At 34.9% G+C, this 19,438-nt stretch overlaps 2 non-coding genes across 2 annotated transcripts; both read left to right on the top strand.

The window, feature by feature from the left end:
* Positions 1 to 3,388: 3,388 nt before the first annotated feature.
* Positions 3,389 to 3,495, top strand: LOC121216561 (small nucleolar RNA R71). The gene has a single exon (XR_005912742.1). It is a non-coding gene; the product is annotated as a small nucleolar RNA R71 (small nucleolar RNA).
* A 14,343-nt stretch (positions 3,496 to 17,838) lies between these two features.
* LOC121216690 (small nucleolar RNA R71) lies at positions 17,839 to 17,945 on the top strand. Its single transcript, XR_005912870.1, has one exon. It is a non-coding gene; the product is annotated as a small nucleolar RNA R71 (small nucleolar RNA).
* Positions 17,946 to 19,438: the final 1,493 nt, after the last annotated feature.

Here is a 19,438-nt window from a genome sequence, read left to right as displayed (position 1 = left end):
TCTAGCTACACACTTCCTGAGTATGTTATCTGCACATTGTTTAAACAAAAACGGATCCTCCCAGAAATAATACCGACTATCATGAAGGAATTTCTTCCTTTGTTGGTATGTCATTTCTCGAGGAATTATTCCACTTGCTAAATAATTCGCATAATCAGCAAACAATGGTATTTCATGAATTCGACTTACCTCAAAAATATACTCATTTGGGAAATTCTCATTAATGGGAACAAGTGAATGTGTTACCTCATTTTGTTCCAATCTCGACAGATGATTGGCTACTTCATTTTCAACAACTTTTCTTGTTTGGATATCAATGTCAAATTCTTGGTGTAAAAGTAGCCATCGAATTAGCCTCGATTCAGCATATTTCTTCGTGAGTAAGTATTTAACGGCCGTATAGTCAATAAATAATATGACATTTGCACCTATGAGATAAGAACGGAACTTTTCAAAAGTAAAAACAATTGCAAATAGTTCCTTTTCAGTTATCGTGTAGTTAAACTAGGCTCATGTCAAAGTTTTGCTTGCATAGTAGATAGGGTGAAATATTTTGTCCCTTATTTGCCCCACCAAATCTCCAACAATGAAGTCGCTTGCATCACACATTAAGTTAAAGGTGACTTCCAATCTAGTGTAACAATTATTAAGGCTGAGATTAAGTGATTTTTCAACTCTTCAAAAGCTTCTAAACATGATTTGTTAAAATAAAAAATTGTATCTTTCTCTAACAGCATACACAAAGGCTTACAAATTTTTATAAACCTTCGGTAAAAACCGGCATGGCCTATGAAATTTCAAACTCATTTCACACTAACTGGTGGTGGTAATTTATCAATTACATCCACTTTCAATACCTTAGGGAAGTTACTCAAACAAGCATTGTAAGTATTACCAAAAATAGAAAAATCATCCATGAAAACCTGAACAAAATTTTCTACCACACAAATAAGTATTGCCATCATGCATCGCTAAAATGTGGCAGGTGTATTACATAAACCTAAAGACATTCACCTAAATGCAAATGTACCATATGGGAAAGTAAAATTCATTTTATGTTGGTCTTCTGGGGCTACAAATATTTGGTTGTACCTCGAATATCCATCTAAGAAAAATTAATATTCATTACCTGCCAGTTGATCCAACATCTGATCCATAAAAGGCTATTGAAAATGGTTCTTCTGATTTGCTTTGTTCAATTTTCTATAATCAATACAGATTCTCCAACCCATGAAAGGTCTCGTCGGGATTAACTTATTACGTTAATTCTCGACAATCGTAAATCTACCTTTGTTCGATACACATTGTACTGGACTTACCCATGAACTATCTGAGATAAGGTAGATAATTTCGACATCTAACCATTTGATCACTTCCTTTTGAACTACCTTTTTCATGATAGGGTTGAGTCTCCTTTACCCATCAATTCTAGCTCGTTTCACTTCCTCTAGGATAATCTTTTGCATACAAAAGGGCTTATACCTCGAATGTTAGCTATGGTCCAACCGATCACCTTTTTAAATTTCGTTAAAACAACAATCAATCGCTCCTCTTCATGTTTTTTTAATACTTAAGTTTGAGTTTGGATGGTTCCTCGATTGAGAACTTCTATTCTGAAAATTCGCAGACTTCTTATTCTAGTGGTTCAATCCGTGTTGGCTGAACATAGCTCATCGGATTGGCTTCCATCAATGCCATATTTTCATTACCTCCTTCATCTTCCTATGGCTTAGAACCTAAGGTGTTCTCCAATGGGTCTTCAATATTATTCTCTCATTTCATAGAAACTAAGGTTTCAAGCTCTTTCATTACTGAACATTCGTCCGTCGGGTCAAAAAATTTCATTGCTTTAAGAACATTAAATGTTACCTGATCGTCTTGAACTGTCATGGTGAGGTCACCTTTTTGCACGTCTATTAACGTTGTCTCTGAAGCTAGGAAAGGTCTCTCTTGGATGATCGACACTTTCTTATCTGTTTCAAAATCTAAGACAATGAAATCAGTAGGAAAATTAAATTTATCTACTCTTATTAAAACATCCTTGATCTATCCTTCTTGGTATGCTAAAAATCGATCCGCCAACTGAAGTGTCACAATTGCGGGTCTTACTTCACCTATTCCCAATAGCTTGAAAATAGATTTGGCATCAAAGTTGTGCTTGCTCCTAAGTTGCACAAAGCTTTACCATAGTAAGATTCTCCAATATTACAAGGTATGGTAAAACTTTCACAGTCCTTCAGTTTCAGAAGTAGCTTATTCTGTAAGAACGCACTGCACTCCTTCCTTAATGCTATAGTTTCATATTCACTTAATCTTTTCTTCTTCGACAAACTGTCCTTCTTGAATACACATAATTGGGCATTTTCTCTAAAGCCTCCACCAATGGGATATTGATGTGCAGTTTCTTTAGAACATCCAAAAAATTCTTGAATTGCACCTCCTGCTTCTACTTATTTGGTTGGAATTTTTGAGGATACAAAGGTGTTGAAACTTTGGGTTGAATCGGATAATTTTTTTCAAGAGATAATCTACATCTAAAGAAAATGTTAGCTTTCCAAAATTTACTGGGTTAGATTTTACCTCATTAGAATTTGTAAGTTCTGGCTCTACTCATGTAAGAATTTCAACTGATGGTTGACTTTCCTCCTTCTCAATAGGTTCATCTTCAATCACAACCGTCTTGGACTCCAAAGTCTTACAACTTCGTAAAGCTATTACCTTACAATGTTCCTTACCCAAATTCCTTAAATTTTCTATAGCGCTCGGTAAGGTTCCTTGCGCTCGGTTACGAAGCTCCGTAGCTAAGTCACCAATTTAGTTCTCCAAAATCTTCACTGTTGCTACTTGGCTTTGGATTAAGGCTTCATTCTTTGCCATGTATTCTTTCAACATGTTCTGGAGCTTGTTGATTTAACCCTTGGGGTTGAATTGGTCTATGTGCATGTAGTTGTTCAGTCCATTTCCTTGGTTACTCCAAGAAAATTTTGGATGATTGCACCATGAAGGATTGTAGAAGTACTATTTGTGGGCACAACATACTGTCTTATGGCACAATCCCTATCTTAAACAATAAGGATTGGATTGTGCACATGATTTTTCTCCTCCATACACAAATGGTGCACTATTTGTGGATTAAATACGGTTAAGTCTTTCCACTAACTGCTAGTATTTATCATCTTCTTGGACAGCCTTTTGCACAGATGGTTTCTAGCCATACGTGAACCATTCAATAAGCCACTAACAGGAGTTCATCGCCATGTTTTCTATTAATTTGTATGCGTCCTCGTTCATCCTATTTATAAGAGCTCCCCTTGCTACTCCATCTAACCTTAACCTTGCATGTGCATCCAACTTATTGTAAAACACTTGTAGTCACATCCACTCGGGGAATCTGTTGTGTGGGCATTTTTGGATCAATTTTTTAAAACGTTCCCAAGCCTCGTAAAAACTTTCCCCTTCCAATTGTCTAAATACAAGAATTTCTCTTCTTAGTTGAACCGCTTTGGTAATAGGGAAAAGATTCTGTAAGAACTTTCCAGCGAGCTCATTCTAGGTCGTGATAGATCCTGGTGCCTGCGAGTCTAACCAAGAAATGGCCTTATCAATCAAAGAAAATGGGACAACTGAAGACGAATAGCATCATCAGTTACCCTGTTGTACTTGAAAGTATCACAAAGTTGGAGAAACTATTTTAAATATTGATTCAAATCCTCTGTCATTCTGTGACACTCCTAAAGTGACCCTAGTCGGAAAGTGGTTTCGGGACCACTAAACCGAGTCATAAAGATAATTAACCGTCATAGTTGATGCTCATTATATGTACATATGCATGTGTGAAAATTTCATGTTTGAATTTTGTTAATAGTAAGTGAATTTTATCAAATAGGACTTATGTGAGAAAATTTGGAAATGTGCTAGGCAAATGTAAAGTGGCCTAATAATGCATGTTGTGAAATGATGGGTTTGCATGTCAAATTACCCAAAATTAAAGCATAGTGGCCGGCCATGCTATGGGTGGAAACATGTTGCAAACATGTTGTGTTAGTGAGTTATGTTAGAAAGAATAAAAAAAAGGGGTTAGGATTAAAGTAATGCAAAAAGGTGGAGTGATGAAAAAAAAATGGTCTCATCCATGCCCCCCCTTTACCATGAATGGAAGAAAGGAAACAAAGAAAAAAAAAGTGTTCATCCTTGAACATCTTTGGCCGAATAGAAGAAAGAAAGGAAGGGAATGAGCTTGGAGAAAAATCGGCTATGAAGGCTCACTAGATTAAGGTATGTTTAGTGTTGCTTTGAAAGTTCATACATCCCTTGGATGATTAGTCTAAATTCTAACTATCTCATGGATGGATTTGGGATTATTAGAGAGTTAGTATTCGACTAAGAGGCTTCAAAAGTTTTAGTTGAAGCCTTGAGACTATTAGCATGTTAGCTATATAGATGTGTTATGAGGCTTGAGGTGTTAGGTAAATTTGAACTCATCACCAAGTTCTTTAAGCAATCCAAGCTAAAAGTTTCGATATTGAGGTATCTTGAGCATCCGGCCATGGTAGGAAGTAGAAGGGAAAATATGGTTGTTGTTAGATGAAGTAGAGTCTAACAAATGAGCACATATGTGCATTAGTTGCTAGATGGAGAAGAATCGGCTAGCAAGTTGTGTGCTAAGGCCGAATATAATTTTGTATATTAATGAGTAATGCATGTGTTGAATTGATGGAAAGGGAGAGGATGCTTTACTAGTGTATATATGTGTATTGGCCAAGTTTTGAACTTGAAACAAAATGGTGTTTAGTCAATACAAGTGACCATACTTGTAGAATGTATTAAGTGTTGCAATCGGCCTCAACATAGACATGTATGTTCGGCCACATGAATGAGTACATAAGTTGATGTGTATGTTCGGCCATAAGTAAGCATATTGGTGGCTTAATCTTGGCTTAGACAATCGGCTAAAAGAGAGTGTGGGTTAATATGTTGAGTTGATTCATGATTTCATATGTATGTGACTTTAATGTCTAATGTATATATATATGGGTTAAGTACCTTGATTTTCTCTTTTCGATGTTCAAATGATTAAATCAATTTATTTGTTAAATTAAGCTCAAGAGCAAAGGGGAACTAAATCCGATAAAGGGAAGGAAAAAAGTGATCGAATAGCCGCCGAAATCGTTCGACCACATCCGAGGTAAGTTTTAAGTGATTAAACGTTGAGTAAATTCAGTCATAATAGGACATAATGAGTCGATTTAATAAGATATGATGTGGCCATGATATGTCTTAAACTCAAATGGTAAGTTCATAAGTGTTTGGACTTGGAAATTTAAGAGCAAATTGTAATAATTTGCTTTGGACAGCAGCAGTAACGTGATTTTAGAAAATCACTATAAATTGTTGGTGTGGAATTATAGGCTGAATAAAATATTTAATCAAATCTTATTTAGTCTAGTTTCTTATAAAAGAGACCGTGGAAGCAAAGAAATTTCCTATAAAGAGATATTTAAAGTTGTGTGGGACAGTGTCAGAATGACTCCAAAATCCCCTGTTCTGTTTTTAGAAAAATCATTATAATTTGTACAAAAATGGTTATAAGATAAAATTTATATTCCTAGACTCCTTAATGAGTCTAGTTTCAAATGAAATCAAATAGAACACATTTTTAATTCCGTACAATGAGAAATTTGATTCGTAGTGAAGAGTGGTCAGATTAGTCAAACAGTGAAACAGGGGAAACTTTAAGAAAAATCTGGTATTGATTGGCCAAACCAAAAATTCTGAAAATTTTCTGGATAAGATATGTATGAGTCTATTTCCAGGGAAAATTAACGGCACTCCATTTGGAGTTTCGTAGCTCCATTTACGAATAATTTAATGACTGTTGCTCAGAAAAAAACAGCTTGTGCTGAATTTGGAATTTTGTTGTAAACCTTAATAAAACCATTTGAGTTGCTTATAAGCTATCAATTAAACATTGGTAATCAAAGTACCAAATTCGTATTAAAGTGAAGCTATAAGCCACAAATGACTAGTATACCTAGTCAATTTTGTTATGATGAAATTGATGTACAAGTATATATATGTGATAGGGCCGAGTGGCCAATGTGATGAATGTGAAAGTATATATATGCGTGATAAGGCCGAATGGCCAATGTGATGAATGTGAACATGTGTATGTGTGATAAGGCCGAATGGCCAATGTGATGAATGTGAACATGTGTATGTGTGATAAGGCCGAATGGCCAATGTGATGAATGTGAACATGCATATATGAGATAAGGCCGAATGGCCAATGTGATGAATGTGAAAGTGTATATATGTGATAAGGCCGAATGGCCAATGTGATGGATGTGGAAGTGTATAAATGTGATAAGTCCCGAAGGGAAATTGTGTCAGTACTATATCCGGGTTAAAACCCCGCATGCTTTATGCGAGAGTATTATCCTGATTAATGTCCGTAGGCTTCGTGCTCGTACTATATCCGAGCTTTAAAGACCCGACGGCTAAATGCTAGGATTCAAGTAAGACTTTGATATTGAGTATCTGCATTAAGTTACCATCAAATAAGTATTATGTATTCAAGATGTTCAGGTACGTATTACTTACTCATCGGTGGAGTGATTTCGAGGTGAATTATCAGTATCAAAGAGGTAGGTAAATGTGATTAATATTATAACTCCAAATGTGAGAATGTGCTTTGGAAATATTTGACCATCTAGGTCATTATTATTCGAAAGTATATATGTGGCAGCCAAGTGTTGCGTTTAATGATATTATAGATCGAGATGAAGCTCTAGATTAACTTCATCGAACAGTTGAAATGAATGACCAATAATAGTGATTGAGAACACTTTGTCTTGCTTAAAACTTACTAAGCATTAAATGCTTACTCCGTTTCTCTGTTTCTCTGTTTTATAGATTTTGGCTCGTCAGCTATCGGACTCGGGATTTTTGGAAGTCGAAGTCTCCCACACTATCAAAGCCCCCTTTTGGTACAATTTTGGTTGAACTTTGAAATGGCATGTATAGGACTACCCTTTTGTTGCTGGTCATGTACCCTTCGGTTTTGTGTAAATTTGGATAGCCATGCGAAAATGGCTTAAATATACTTTGATCATAGCATTATAATCGTTTTGTATGTTGTCCGTCGAGAGGTATGGAAATGTTGGTAACGGTTAGCCATGGGAAAGGTTATTCTTGATCACTTTTGGAATATGTATGACAAACTCTAGTTGATCCATGGAGGATCATGAAATAGGTAAAGTCTACCTTAAAGGCAGATGCTGACAGCAGCAGTGATGTGGATGTGAAAAATCACTAAAAATAGTAGGAATGGAATTAAATAGTGAATAAATTATGTAAACGAACCTTGATGAATCTATTTTCATAGGAAAGTAACGAAACGATCATATGGACATTATGTTAAGAGATATTCAGGTTCTCATGAGATAGGGCCAGAACGGTTTCTGGATTCCCTGTTCCGACTTTAGAAATTCATTATAAATTAACCAGAGATAATTAGGAGTCATGCCATATATGTATAGATTCCTCTTTGAGTCTAGTTTCTATAGAAACAAACGGCATCAGTATTTAAGCCCTGTACAGGGAGATATCCAAGTCGTTATGGGCGAAGGTCAGTATAGTCGATCCCTGTAACATGGGAGATTTTAACTAATAAACTGTACTAATTGGCCTGACCAAAAATTATAGAAAAAAATTGTAGATGCATATATGAGTATAGTTTCAGAGAAAAATCACAAAACTGATTTTCGAGTTGTGGAACTCAAGATATGATTTTTAAGGTGACAGCGACACAGTTAGCCATCTGTCTGGAAATTTTTAAAATGGACTGCGATAGTAAGCGAAATTAGTCTGTGAACCCCTCGTGTCCGACTCCGGCAACGGTCTCGGGTACGGGGTGTTACACATTCTGCCCCTAAATTGTAGGTTATTCTTGATCATCTGAATCAATTTCAATTTGATATGAAAATTGTTATTTCTGATACCAAACCTTGTTATGCTCTCTTGAACCATGTCTAGAATTGGTAATACGTAATCTCTTAGGGTTCTCTCGTTACGTGCCATAGGTAAATTTACAGGTAACTATGGTGGTGCTGGTGGATCTCCTAAATCAGTGTTGTTAGCTCCGTTAAACAACAAATTCTCAAGTGGTACATTGACTACAGTAGGTGGTGGTTGATCTTACATCTGTTGTTCCTACTACTATTGTTGTCGACGATTTCTCTGAATTATTCTCTCTTAATCTGTGACTGGTTCTATAGGTGTTCCCCTACTACGATTCATACACTAAACCTAAAAGAGAAGATTAGTAACGATAAAATTTAAATCATATCTATAACTTAGAAAATTTCTGAATTAGTCTTACTAAACTGAACTAATGACGTTCCCTCCCCAACAATTGGCACCAACAACTTGACCGCCTGTGGACGTGCTAACGTCTAGAGTGTGAATACTACATCAAAAGATAAACCTGAATGAGGTGGTGTCCGCAAGTATACGGGTCAGGTTGTAAAATAGTTACAACAAAGTAGGTACATACTACGAGGATCATACCCAAAGGAAGATAGTACTAGATCAATTTTAACCTAAACACCAAAAGTTCTAATTAATACTTGAAATAAGTTATATTATGAAAACATAGATAATCAAGATTTTAGGGATTTTTTTATAATAATAGTAATAATAAGTATATAAGTATCGAGAAATTAAAGATTGAATTTGATCAACTCTGGTTATAGGTGATTAGCTGGCTTTGGTAATCTTCATCAACCCTGGCTTCGAGGTTCTCGTCAATTAACTAGTCGATATCCTAGTAGGATCTTCCGATACGTCCACTAAGATAATGAGTCAGCAAGGACTACTTATCTTTTGACCTCATAATCCAGACCAATTTGGGGTAAAGGTGTTCACAGATAGGCCATACCAAATTTGGGTTAACTCCCACCTTGTTAACTTCCTAGGGTTGTCAAGCTTAGGGTTTAGGTTCTTCCTTTCCCAAAAATTTGATCCGTTGAATAAATCGCGTAGGTTTGTGCAAGTGTACACAGTCGTTATCAAGTAATAAGTAAGTATCGAGTTTTCATCTCTACAGGGATTGTATTTGTGCTAAGTCACCTAATTTGTAAAATTATATTAACAATTCGATAAATAAAAACATAATATAGTTGAAAAGTGGTGATTAAAATATATTAAACTAAATGCAATGATCCCTAATGCAAATTATCCTAAGTATGCAAACTAAATGAAATAGATTTCAGTAAAATTAAACACAATTTGCAACAATTATAACTTAAATAAACTAGGACAATCACTTTAATTAAACTCAATTTACAAGCTTAATAACATTTCGAAAAACATTCCATCGTAACTCGATCTTTCATGAGTTTGGAAACCAAATTAGATCCTTTCAGAATCCTTTACTTAGTAAATACGCATTTTACTGATCCTTATTTACTAAGGGTTTCTTAGTATTCGTGTGAAATAATAGGGACGTGTCAAGTTTGAAACAATTTAATCACAAAAATCTAAAAACTATGCAGATAACAGAGCTTGGTCAGAGTTTTTATTCAACCTACAATTTAATTGGGTCAGGATCTAAATTGAGCATGCATATTTCAATTATGTGTCCACTAGCCGTCGTCTGGTCCAGATCGCTCAGCTAATTCAGGTGCATTCAAATCACGTATGAACGAAATACGTGGTTTTAATTGAAAACATGATCGATTGAGGCACAAACATTATAAGCACGAATCAAATAAATATTATTTAATCAAAGCAATCATCCTAGCTTAAATAAAATTAAGCTAACATTGTTGTAAAAAAGAACAAAGAACACATAGCAAACATCTTTAGATTAAATTAAAGAAAAGAAAGATTAAAGCCAATTCAGAGTGGCTGTCACCCAAGACTTTGACTGATGAGGCTCCTTCGCTTCTTTGCTTTGCTCCTTTGCTGATGGTTCTCCAAGATGGTCGACCAAGGGTTCTTTAATAGGCTAATTTTGCTAAAAATCCTTATGCAAGGATGACGATAGGCATGAGGGGGAAAGATAGCTAAGAGAGTTGAGAGATGAGAGAATGGTGAATGAGTGAGGGATGATTGAAAAAGTGAGAAATGAGCTCTTATTTATAGGTGAGGCAATGGAGTTAGTTTGCTAAAAATAGGAATATCCATCTTTTAAAACTTCTTCTAAGAATGGACGGCCATGAATTGAGGAAATGTGGCCGATTCTTCTTGATACTTGGTCAATTTGAGTGCCACCACAACTCAGGACTAAGACTCAGTCACCAGCAAATCTTCGGAAAAATCTTTGATTTCTTTAACTCTTCAAGGACCTTGTGTAATTAAACCAAAAATTGATTTATGATCAGCTATGTTCAGCCGAAAATTGGGTTGACTTGGTCCCCATTTTGGACGGTTTTGCAATTAGAAGAAAACTCTTAGACCTGTCCAAAAATAGTAGATAGTTTAGATGACCAAATAATATAATTTTAACCACATCAATTAATTAATTTACTTAATTAATTAAAACCAAATTTGTTAATGAAATATTTATAATGAATTATTAAATATAACTTTATATTTTATTATTTAATTTAATCATGCATGGCCCACTTTATAGCTTAAAAATATAATATGCTCAAACTAATATAAAATAAGCCATTCTAGGCATGAAAATTATATAATAAAACATAGAATCACATTTTAATAATTTCCATGTCCTAATTTCATATTTTCGCATATTTCATTAATTTATTAAACAATTACTTGGTTTTAACAAAAAAAAATTAAGTAAAAAGGTGATGAATTATATAGGAAAAATCCTATAATTTTTTAGTTTACACACCCCCAAACTTAAATCATTGCTCATCCTGAGTAATGTTCATGCACAGCACAAGGTCTTGCTAAGGCAAATTTTGCTAAGAGTGTAAGTAGCATCAATCTTCGTCTCATAATCATGCACTAATAAATTCATGCACATAGATCTTCTTTATTAACAAGTAACTCATATACAAACATTTTGAAATTTTATTCTAGGTTTTAACATATGCCAACATGAATCATAGTTTGCATGTATGTCACAGCCATAGATAATATTCTTCATTCAACACAATTTCTCATAAGGATTATTTATGATCTTCATATGTTGAACTTAATACATTCTCTCCACTAATGCAAGTGACATAATTATCAAATCAATAGGTCTTTTATAAGGTTGTAATTGGGCTCGGTTAAAGGTAGGGATTTTAAGAGATGTGACATTTCGATTTAAAAATCTTAACCTTTAACTTGTCTTGGATTTCTCGAAATTCAAACTTTTTCTTCGAATGAAGCTTTGGAACTCCCCCAAATTTATTTTGAACTCATACTCATATATCTTCTTTTTGGAGACTGAGCAAACTTTTCTTCACTTTGTCTCTTTTTTTTAAGCATGATCACATACATCTTCTGAAAATTTCCCTCAAATGTTAATTACCAAGACAACTTTAGTTAAGGCGGTGCACAAAATTAGGATAACTTCAAAAACAGGCCTTGAAGCTCAAAATTATAGTTTCAAGGGTCTAATATAATAAGGTGGGGTTGAAAAGGCTCAAACAATCCAAAGAAAAATGGTGCCTATATCATTTTAGATTTTTATGTCTCCTAGGATTTCGCCTCAATAAAGTTACTAAGTCAATTCTAAAGATATAAACCTTCATGCATGTCTAATCTTAAGAGAAACTAAGTTTTCATGGAAAACATTACCTACAACTAAGATCATAAAAACATTCCATTCTTAATGATTACATACAATCACCCAGATAAAATCATCATTCATGCTTGCATACAAGCTATCTTATTAAAAATAATTTCTCTAAACATTCATTTATTAAAGCATACTTATGAAAGAAATGATTTGAAACATACTTTGAAAATTTTAAAATTTTGAGCAATTTGCCTTACCCCCTTTAAAAAGAAGCAATTTCCTCATTGCAAGAACAAAGTAATGAGCGAAAACTGAATACAAGGTAGGGTTGTAAAGAAAGAGAGGTGAGTCAATAAGACTACTTCAATACCAAATCTTTCCTCATAACCCAATCCTAGGCACGTTCATTCTCATTGCCACATAACTTAGTCTTTTTCTTTCTAAAGAAGTATTTATTCATGCTTGCTATGTTTTATTTTACAGAAATTAAATCCTAATTACTAAAGATATAAATTTCGAAAGACCTAAAAACAATTAAATAAAGAACAAGACAAGAATCTCCTCTTTTATTTTTCTGAATCATTCCCTTTGTCATTTTGCATCTTCAGTATCTTCCGTCCATGTCTCAAAGGTAGCATTTTGCGATTGCAAGGGATTTACGATGGTGACAGCAACATGTGACAGCAATGGTGGTGTACGGCGACGATAAGGACTATATGCGATGATGACGTCGATGCTCAATGATTCTCTTGCGGAGGCACTAGGTGGTCTCGGTAAAAGAAAAGAAAATGACTAAGGGTTTCTTTTGGGATTTAAGGGTAGCGACATAAGAAGGAGGTTTGGGATTTTTTCGGGTTAAGCAAATTTCTTTGAGATATATGAAAATAGTAGAATGAGAAAATGTTTATATAGGGAAAAATTAAGGCAACATGTAGCAAAAACTTAGCCACAATAAGGTTACTTGGGTGACAAACAATGGAAGTGGCGGCATTAGGTGTGGATTTTCCCTCCTTTCTACTGTCTTGGGCCTCAAATTCAAACTTGTATTTACAGACTTACTAAACAAAGAGAAACTGATTAGTACTTGGGTCAAATTTGACCCCATTTATTAAAATAAAATTTTAAAATTAATCAAAATAAATTAAACTAGAAGAAAAAAACATTTTAAAACTTAAGTAGAAAATTTCTTCTTAACAAATTACATTAAATTAATTCCCAAGAAAGGTTGGAGGGGTCACAGCGGTCCCACTTAAGTTCCAATCTCCTTATACAGAATTAATTAAATGTACTTAATTAAGAAAATAAATTCTAATTATTTAGTTATTTACAAGACGAGTTCATGAAAAATCAAGGGTCTGTTAATTTGAATGAGGATTCAACTTGCTCAACTTCTCCATCCTAATAATGTTTGAGATGTTGACCATTAACTTTAAACGTACCTCCATAATTATTGTATAATTCAATAGCTCCATAAGGATAAACTCGGTAGATTGTATAGGGTCCTTTCCATCGGGATATCAGATTCCCAAGAAATAACTTCAGCCTTGAATTAAACAACAACACCTTCTAACCTTCTTTAAACCCGCGAAGTTGTATATGAGTATCATGCCATCTCTTTAATCTTTCTTTGCATATTTTGGCATTCTCATAGGAAAACAACCTCAGCTCTTCCAACTCATCCAGTTGTAACATCCTTCTCTTACTGTCCTGCTTTAGATCAAAATTTAACTGCTTCAAAGCCCAATGAGCTTTATTCTCCAACTCTAATGGTAAATGACATGCCTTTCCAAAGACTAACTAATAAGGAGTAATTCCTAACAGAGTCTTAAATGTTGTTCGATAGGCCCATAATGCATCATCGAGCCTTCGAGACCAATCTTTTCTGCTAGGGCATTCTACATTTTTAAAGATACCTTTGATTTCACGGTTCACTCTTTCAACTTGCCCATTGAACTGGGGGTGATAGGCAGTAGCAATCTTGTGCTTCACATCATATTTATCAAGCAACCACTTAAGTCATTTGTTCACAAAGTGAGAACCTTTATCACTAATAATAGCTCTTGTTGTCCCAAATCGTGTAAACACATGCTTATGTAGAAATTGCATGACTACCTTAGCATCATTTGCAGGGTATGCTTCAGCTTCAACCCACTTGGATACATAGTCCACAGCAACTAAAACGTATTTGTTCCCATACAAAGAAGGAAACGGGCTTAAGAAGTCAATGCCCCATACGTCAAATAACTCAATCTCCAAAATATTTGTTAAGGGCATCTCATTTCTCCTTGATATATTTTCAGTTCTTTGGCACTCATCGTAGTTCTTTACATAAGTGTAAGCATCTTTAAATAGTGTAAGCCAAAAGAAACCTACTTGTAAAATCTTTGTTGCAGTACGTAAACCACCAAAGTGTCCCCCACTTGGAGATGAATGGAAGTGATTCAAGATCTCAGCAATCTCGCTTTTAGCTACACACTTTCGGATTATATTATCTTCACACGATTTAAACAAAAACGAATCCTCCCAAAAATAATACCGACTATCATGAAGGAATTTCTTCCTTTGTTGGTATGTCATTTCTCGAGGAATTATTCCATATGCAAGATAATTGGAAAAATCAACAAACCAAGGTATTTCATGAATTCGATTTACCTCAAATAAGTGTTCATCTGGGAAATTCTCGTTGATAGGCACACATGACTGAGTTACCTCATCTTGCTCCAACCTCGACAGTTGATTAGCTATTTGATTTTCGACACCTTTTCTGTCTTGGATCTCAATGTCAAATTCTTAGAGTAAAAGTATCCAACAAATTAGCCTTGGTTTTGTGTCTCTCTTCATGACCAAGTATTTAATGGCCACATGGTTAGTAAATAATGTAACTTTGGTACCTATAAGATATGAACGAAATTTGTCAAAAGCAAAAACTATAGCGAATAGTTCCTTTTTGATTACCGTATAATTGTGTTGGGCTCCCGTCAAATTTCTACTTGCATAGTAAATAGGGTGAGACACTTTATTTTTTCTTTGACCCATCACAGCTCCAACAGCATAATCACTTGCATCGCACATCAACTCAAAATGTGTGCTCCAATCGGGTGTAATGATTGTTGAGGCTAAGATTACCCTTTTTTTTATCTCTTCAAAAGCTTCTAAACATACTTTTTTCAAATCGAACACTGTATCCTTCTCTAACAATAAACACGGCGGCATAGAAATTTTTGAGAAATCCTTGATAAACCTTAGGTAAAAATCGGCATGGCCTAAGAAACTTCTGACTCGTTTCACATTAATTCGGGCCGGTAATCCTTCAATTACGTCTACCTTTGCTTTATCGACTTCAATTCCTTTCTTTGAGATCTTATGACCTAAGACAGTCCCTTTCTTGACCATAAAATGGCATTCTTCCTAATTAATGACAAGGTTTGTCTCTTCGTATCTCTGTAGTACCTTAGCCAAATTACTCAAAAAGATATCATAAGTGTTACCAAAAATAGAAAAATCATCCATGAAAACCTCAACAAAATTTTCGACCATATTAGTAAATATTGCCATCATTCATCGTTGAAAAGTTGCAAGTGCATTGCATAAACTGAAAGGTATTCACCTAAAAGAAAACCTATCGTATGGACAAGTAAAGGTTGTTTTATGTTGGTCCTCCGAGGCTACAACTATTTTCTTATATCCCGAATAGCCATCTAAGAAATAATAGAATTCATTATCTGCCAGTCGATCTAACATCTGATCCATAAAAGGCAATGGAAAATGGTCCTTCCGAGTGGCTTTGTTCAACTTTCTGTAATCAATATAGATTCTTCAACCGGTAATAGTTCTCGTTGGAATTAACTCGTTCCGCTCATTTTCAACAATCATGATTCCACCTTTCTTCGGCACACACTGCACCGGACTTACCTATGAATTATCTGAAATGGGATAGATGATTCCTACATCTAACCATTTGATCACTTCCTTTCCAACAACTTCTTTCATAATAGGATTGAGCCTCCTTTGCCCATCAATTTGAGTTCTTTCACCTTCGTCTAAAATGATTTTATGCATTCAAAAAGAAGGGCTTATACCTCGAATGTCAGCTATGGTCCAACCGATTGCTTTCTTAAATTTCTTTAAAACAGTAATCAATTGTTCCTCTTGATCTTTCGTTAGTTCTACTGAAATAATCACAGGTAAAGTAGAACAGTCACCTAAATAAACATATTTTAAATTGGAAGGAAGTACCTTTAGTTCGAGTGCAGGTGGTTATTCGATTGACAACTTGGGTTGCATAAATTCTCTGAATTCTAACTCCAACAGTTCAAACCGTGTGGGTTGAATAAAATTTTCTGGATTGGCTTCCATCAAAGCCATGTTTTCTTCACCTTCTTCATCCTCCAAAGGGTCAAAATATAAGGCTTGCTCCAATGGATCTTCTTCAAAATTACTTTCCATAGAAACCAAGGTTTCTATCTCTTCCATAACTGAACACTCTTCTGCCGGATTGGGAAATTTCATCGCTTTCAGAATTTTAAAGGTTACCTAATCGTTTTGAACTCACATGGTGAGTTCTCATTTCTGCACATCAATTAAAGTTCTTCTCATGGCTAAGAAAGGTCTCCCAAGGATGATCGGTACTTCCTTGTCTGCTTTAAAATCTAAAATAATAAAATCAACAGGAAAAATAAATTTATCAACTCTTACCAAAACATGCTCGATCTTTCCTTTGGGATATGCTAAAGATGGATCCGCTAGCTGAAGCATCACAGTTGTAGGTCTTACTTCACCTATCCCTAACATCTTGAAAATATACTTTGGCATCAAGTTGATACTCGCTCTTAAGTCACACAAAGCTTTACCAAAGTAGGAGTCACCAATGTTACAAGGTATAGTAAAGCTTCCTGGGTCTTTCAATTTCGGTGGCAGTTTGTTCTGTACGAACGCACTGCACTCTTTTATTAAGGCAACAGTCTCATACTCACTCAGTCATGTCTTCTTCGATAGTATATCCTTCATAAACTTCACATAATTCGACATTTTTTTCTACAGCCTTCTCCAAAAATATATTGATGTGTAACTGCTTCAGAACATCCAAAAACTTCATGAATTGCACCTCTTGTTTCTGCTTGTGTTGCTGCAATCTTTGCGGATATGGAGGTGATGAAACATTTGGTTGAACCGGACAACTTTTTTGAATAGGTAAATCTACATCTAAGGAGATGTTAAAATATCTGAATTCACTAAGTCAGGGTTTACCTTGTCAGACTTTGCAAATTCTGATTCCTTTGGTGTAGAAACTTCAACATCTGGTTGAATTTCCTCCTTTTCAACATGCTCATGTTTGACATCAATCAATCGGGGTTCCAGAGTCTTACCATTTCACAATGCCACTACCTTGATATTTTTTACCCAAATTCCTTGTATTCTCAGTATTGCTCAGCAAGGTTCCTTGTGGTTTATTACGAAGCTCTTTAGCCAACTGACGCATTTGGTTTTCCAAATTTTTCAGTGTTGCTGCTTGGCTTTGGATCAAAGCGTCATTCTTTGCCATGTACACTTTCAACAAGTTCTCCAAACTGTTTGATGCCTTAGCTTAAGGTGATTTTGGAGCTTGCTGATTAAACCTTTGAGATTGGTTGGGTCTTTGCTGTAATAAGTTATTGCTCAATCCATTACCTTGGTTGCTCCAAGAAAAGTTAGGATGATTACACCATGAAGGATTGTAAAAGTTGGACTGGGGTCCTTGTCCACTCCTATTTTGATATTGGTTCTCCACATACACTAAATCGAGATTTGATGGACAATTCTCAAAAGAATAACCATCCCCACAATACACACAGAAAACTACTTCAAACAGACTTAGTGGCTGAGCTACAAAATTATTAGTACTATTAACAGTTAACTGTTTTAACATAGAGGAAATAGACGATACCTAAGTTGATAACGAAGTGAGAGAGTCAACTTCATGAACTCTGGCCACACGTCTTCCTGAAGTTGTTCGATTTGCTGGCCATTGATAGTTATTACTCGCGATCCTCTTGATGATCTCATAAGCCTTATTAAAAGACTTAGACAAAATTGCACCATTCAATCTTGTATGTGCACTGAGACCATTCTAGAATGTCTGTAACTGGACACAATGAGGAATCCCATGATGAGGACACTTACGAAGTAACTCCTTGAATCGCTCCCAAGCCTCATAGAAAGACTCGTCATCCAATTGTTGGAAAGTTGTGATCTCGTTCCTCAACTTAGCATTTTTGCTTGATGGGAAATACTTAACCAAAAATCCCTCTACTAGTTCTTGCCATGTAGATATGAAACTTGGTGGCAATGAATTGAGCCATGCTAGTGCTCAATCTCGCAACGAGTATGGAAACAACTTCAACCTCTATGTGTCTTCAGTCACACTGGCTATCTTGAATGAATCACTCACCTCCATAATTTCACAATTTAACCACGATATCTTACTAATTTTACAAATAAATCCCTAAATGACATTTTCAACAAAAATCACTTTACAGAACTTGTTTATTTATAAAAAAACTCATAATCTTTCATTAAACTTCAAAAATCATACAAACATGTTCATGGCAAAACCCTAATCCTTTAACATTTTTGCAAATTAGTCCCTGGGCTAGCTAGATTAAGCTACAATGATTCTGAAAACATAAAAATCATTAAAAATTAGACCAATTTCACTTACAAGCAAGCTAGCAAAGTGACTGAACCATGAAAACCTAGCTACGACTTTTCTCGCTTCAAAATTTCGGTGGAAGATGATGCTTTTGTTTATTTTATTTTAACTTTAACTAATTTATTAATTTACTAACTGAACCTTCATTTAACATAAAAAATTCATTAATACTTAGCCATATACATTGACTAAATTCATTAATGGTCTAATTACCATCTAAGTCCTATAACATTAAAGCTTCATAGCCATTTGATACCTTTAACTACTAGAATTCTACTTTTGCACCTTTTACGATTTAGTCCTTTTTACTTAATTAAGCCTGAAAGCGTTAAAATTTCTTAACAAAATTCTTATTTAACCTTAATAGTATTACATAGACATTAAAATAGTAATGAAATAAATATTTACTCGTCATTTTTGTGGTCCCAGAACCATAGTTCTGATTTCACTAAAAATAGGTTGTTACACACGGCCTACGACACAGCCATATGACCCTATTTTGAATACTCATGGGCAAACACATGGGCTGGGACATGGTCGTGTGTCCCAAATTTGAATGTTAATACAATCTGGGCTATGTCACACAGCCGTGTGAGCCCTGTTTTGCAAATTTTCAAGTATTCCTAAAATTGTTTATTTTGTTTCGTTTTGACCCTGGATTGTTCCTAACTTAATTTTAAGGCCCTCTAAGCCTGATTTAAGGCCCATAAGTTTATAAATACCATGAATTGACTTTTTTGTTATATGTTTATAAATTATTTGTTTAACTATTTTAAAATGAAGTGAAATGTCTTGTTTTGCTTTAGTAACATTTTGTAACCCTAATTTAATAATGGAGACAGGTTAAAGGTGTTACTTTTAGTGGTATCAGAGCTACATTTTAGTCGACTCTAAGACTAACGTAGCATGTAATGGTCTAGAATTTACATGCCACATATACCCTGTGATAGTGTGATGCTTTTAATTCGTTCTAACATTGTATTTTCTTACAGATAAAAGATGTCGGTCGAATCAAACTGGGCCGTAGTTAGTGAAGCTGAGAGCAATGT

The sequence above is a fragment of the Gossypium hirsutum genome, chromosome D04 (assembly GCF_007990345.1).
Source record: "Gossypium hirsutum isolate 1008001.06 chromosome D04, Gossypium_hirsutum_v2.1, whole genome shotgun sequence".
Lineage (NCBI taxonomy): Eukaryota > Viridiplantae > Streptophyta > Magnoliopsida > Malvales > Malvaceae > Gossypium > Gossypium hirsutum.
This window is presented reverse-complemented; position numbering and strand designations above follow the sequence as displayed.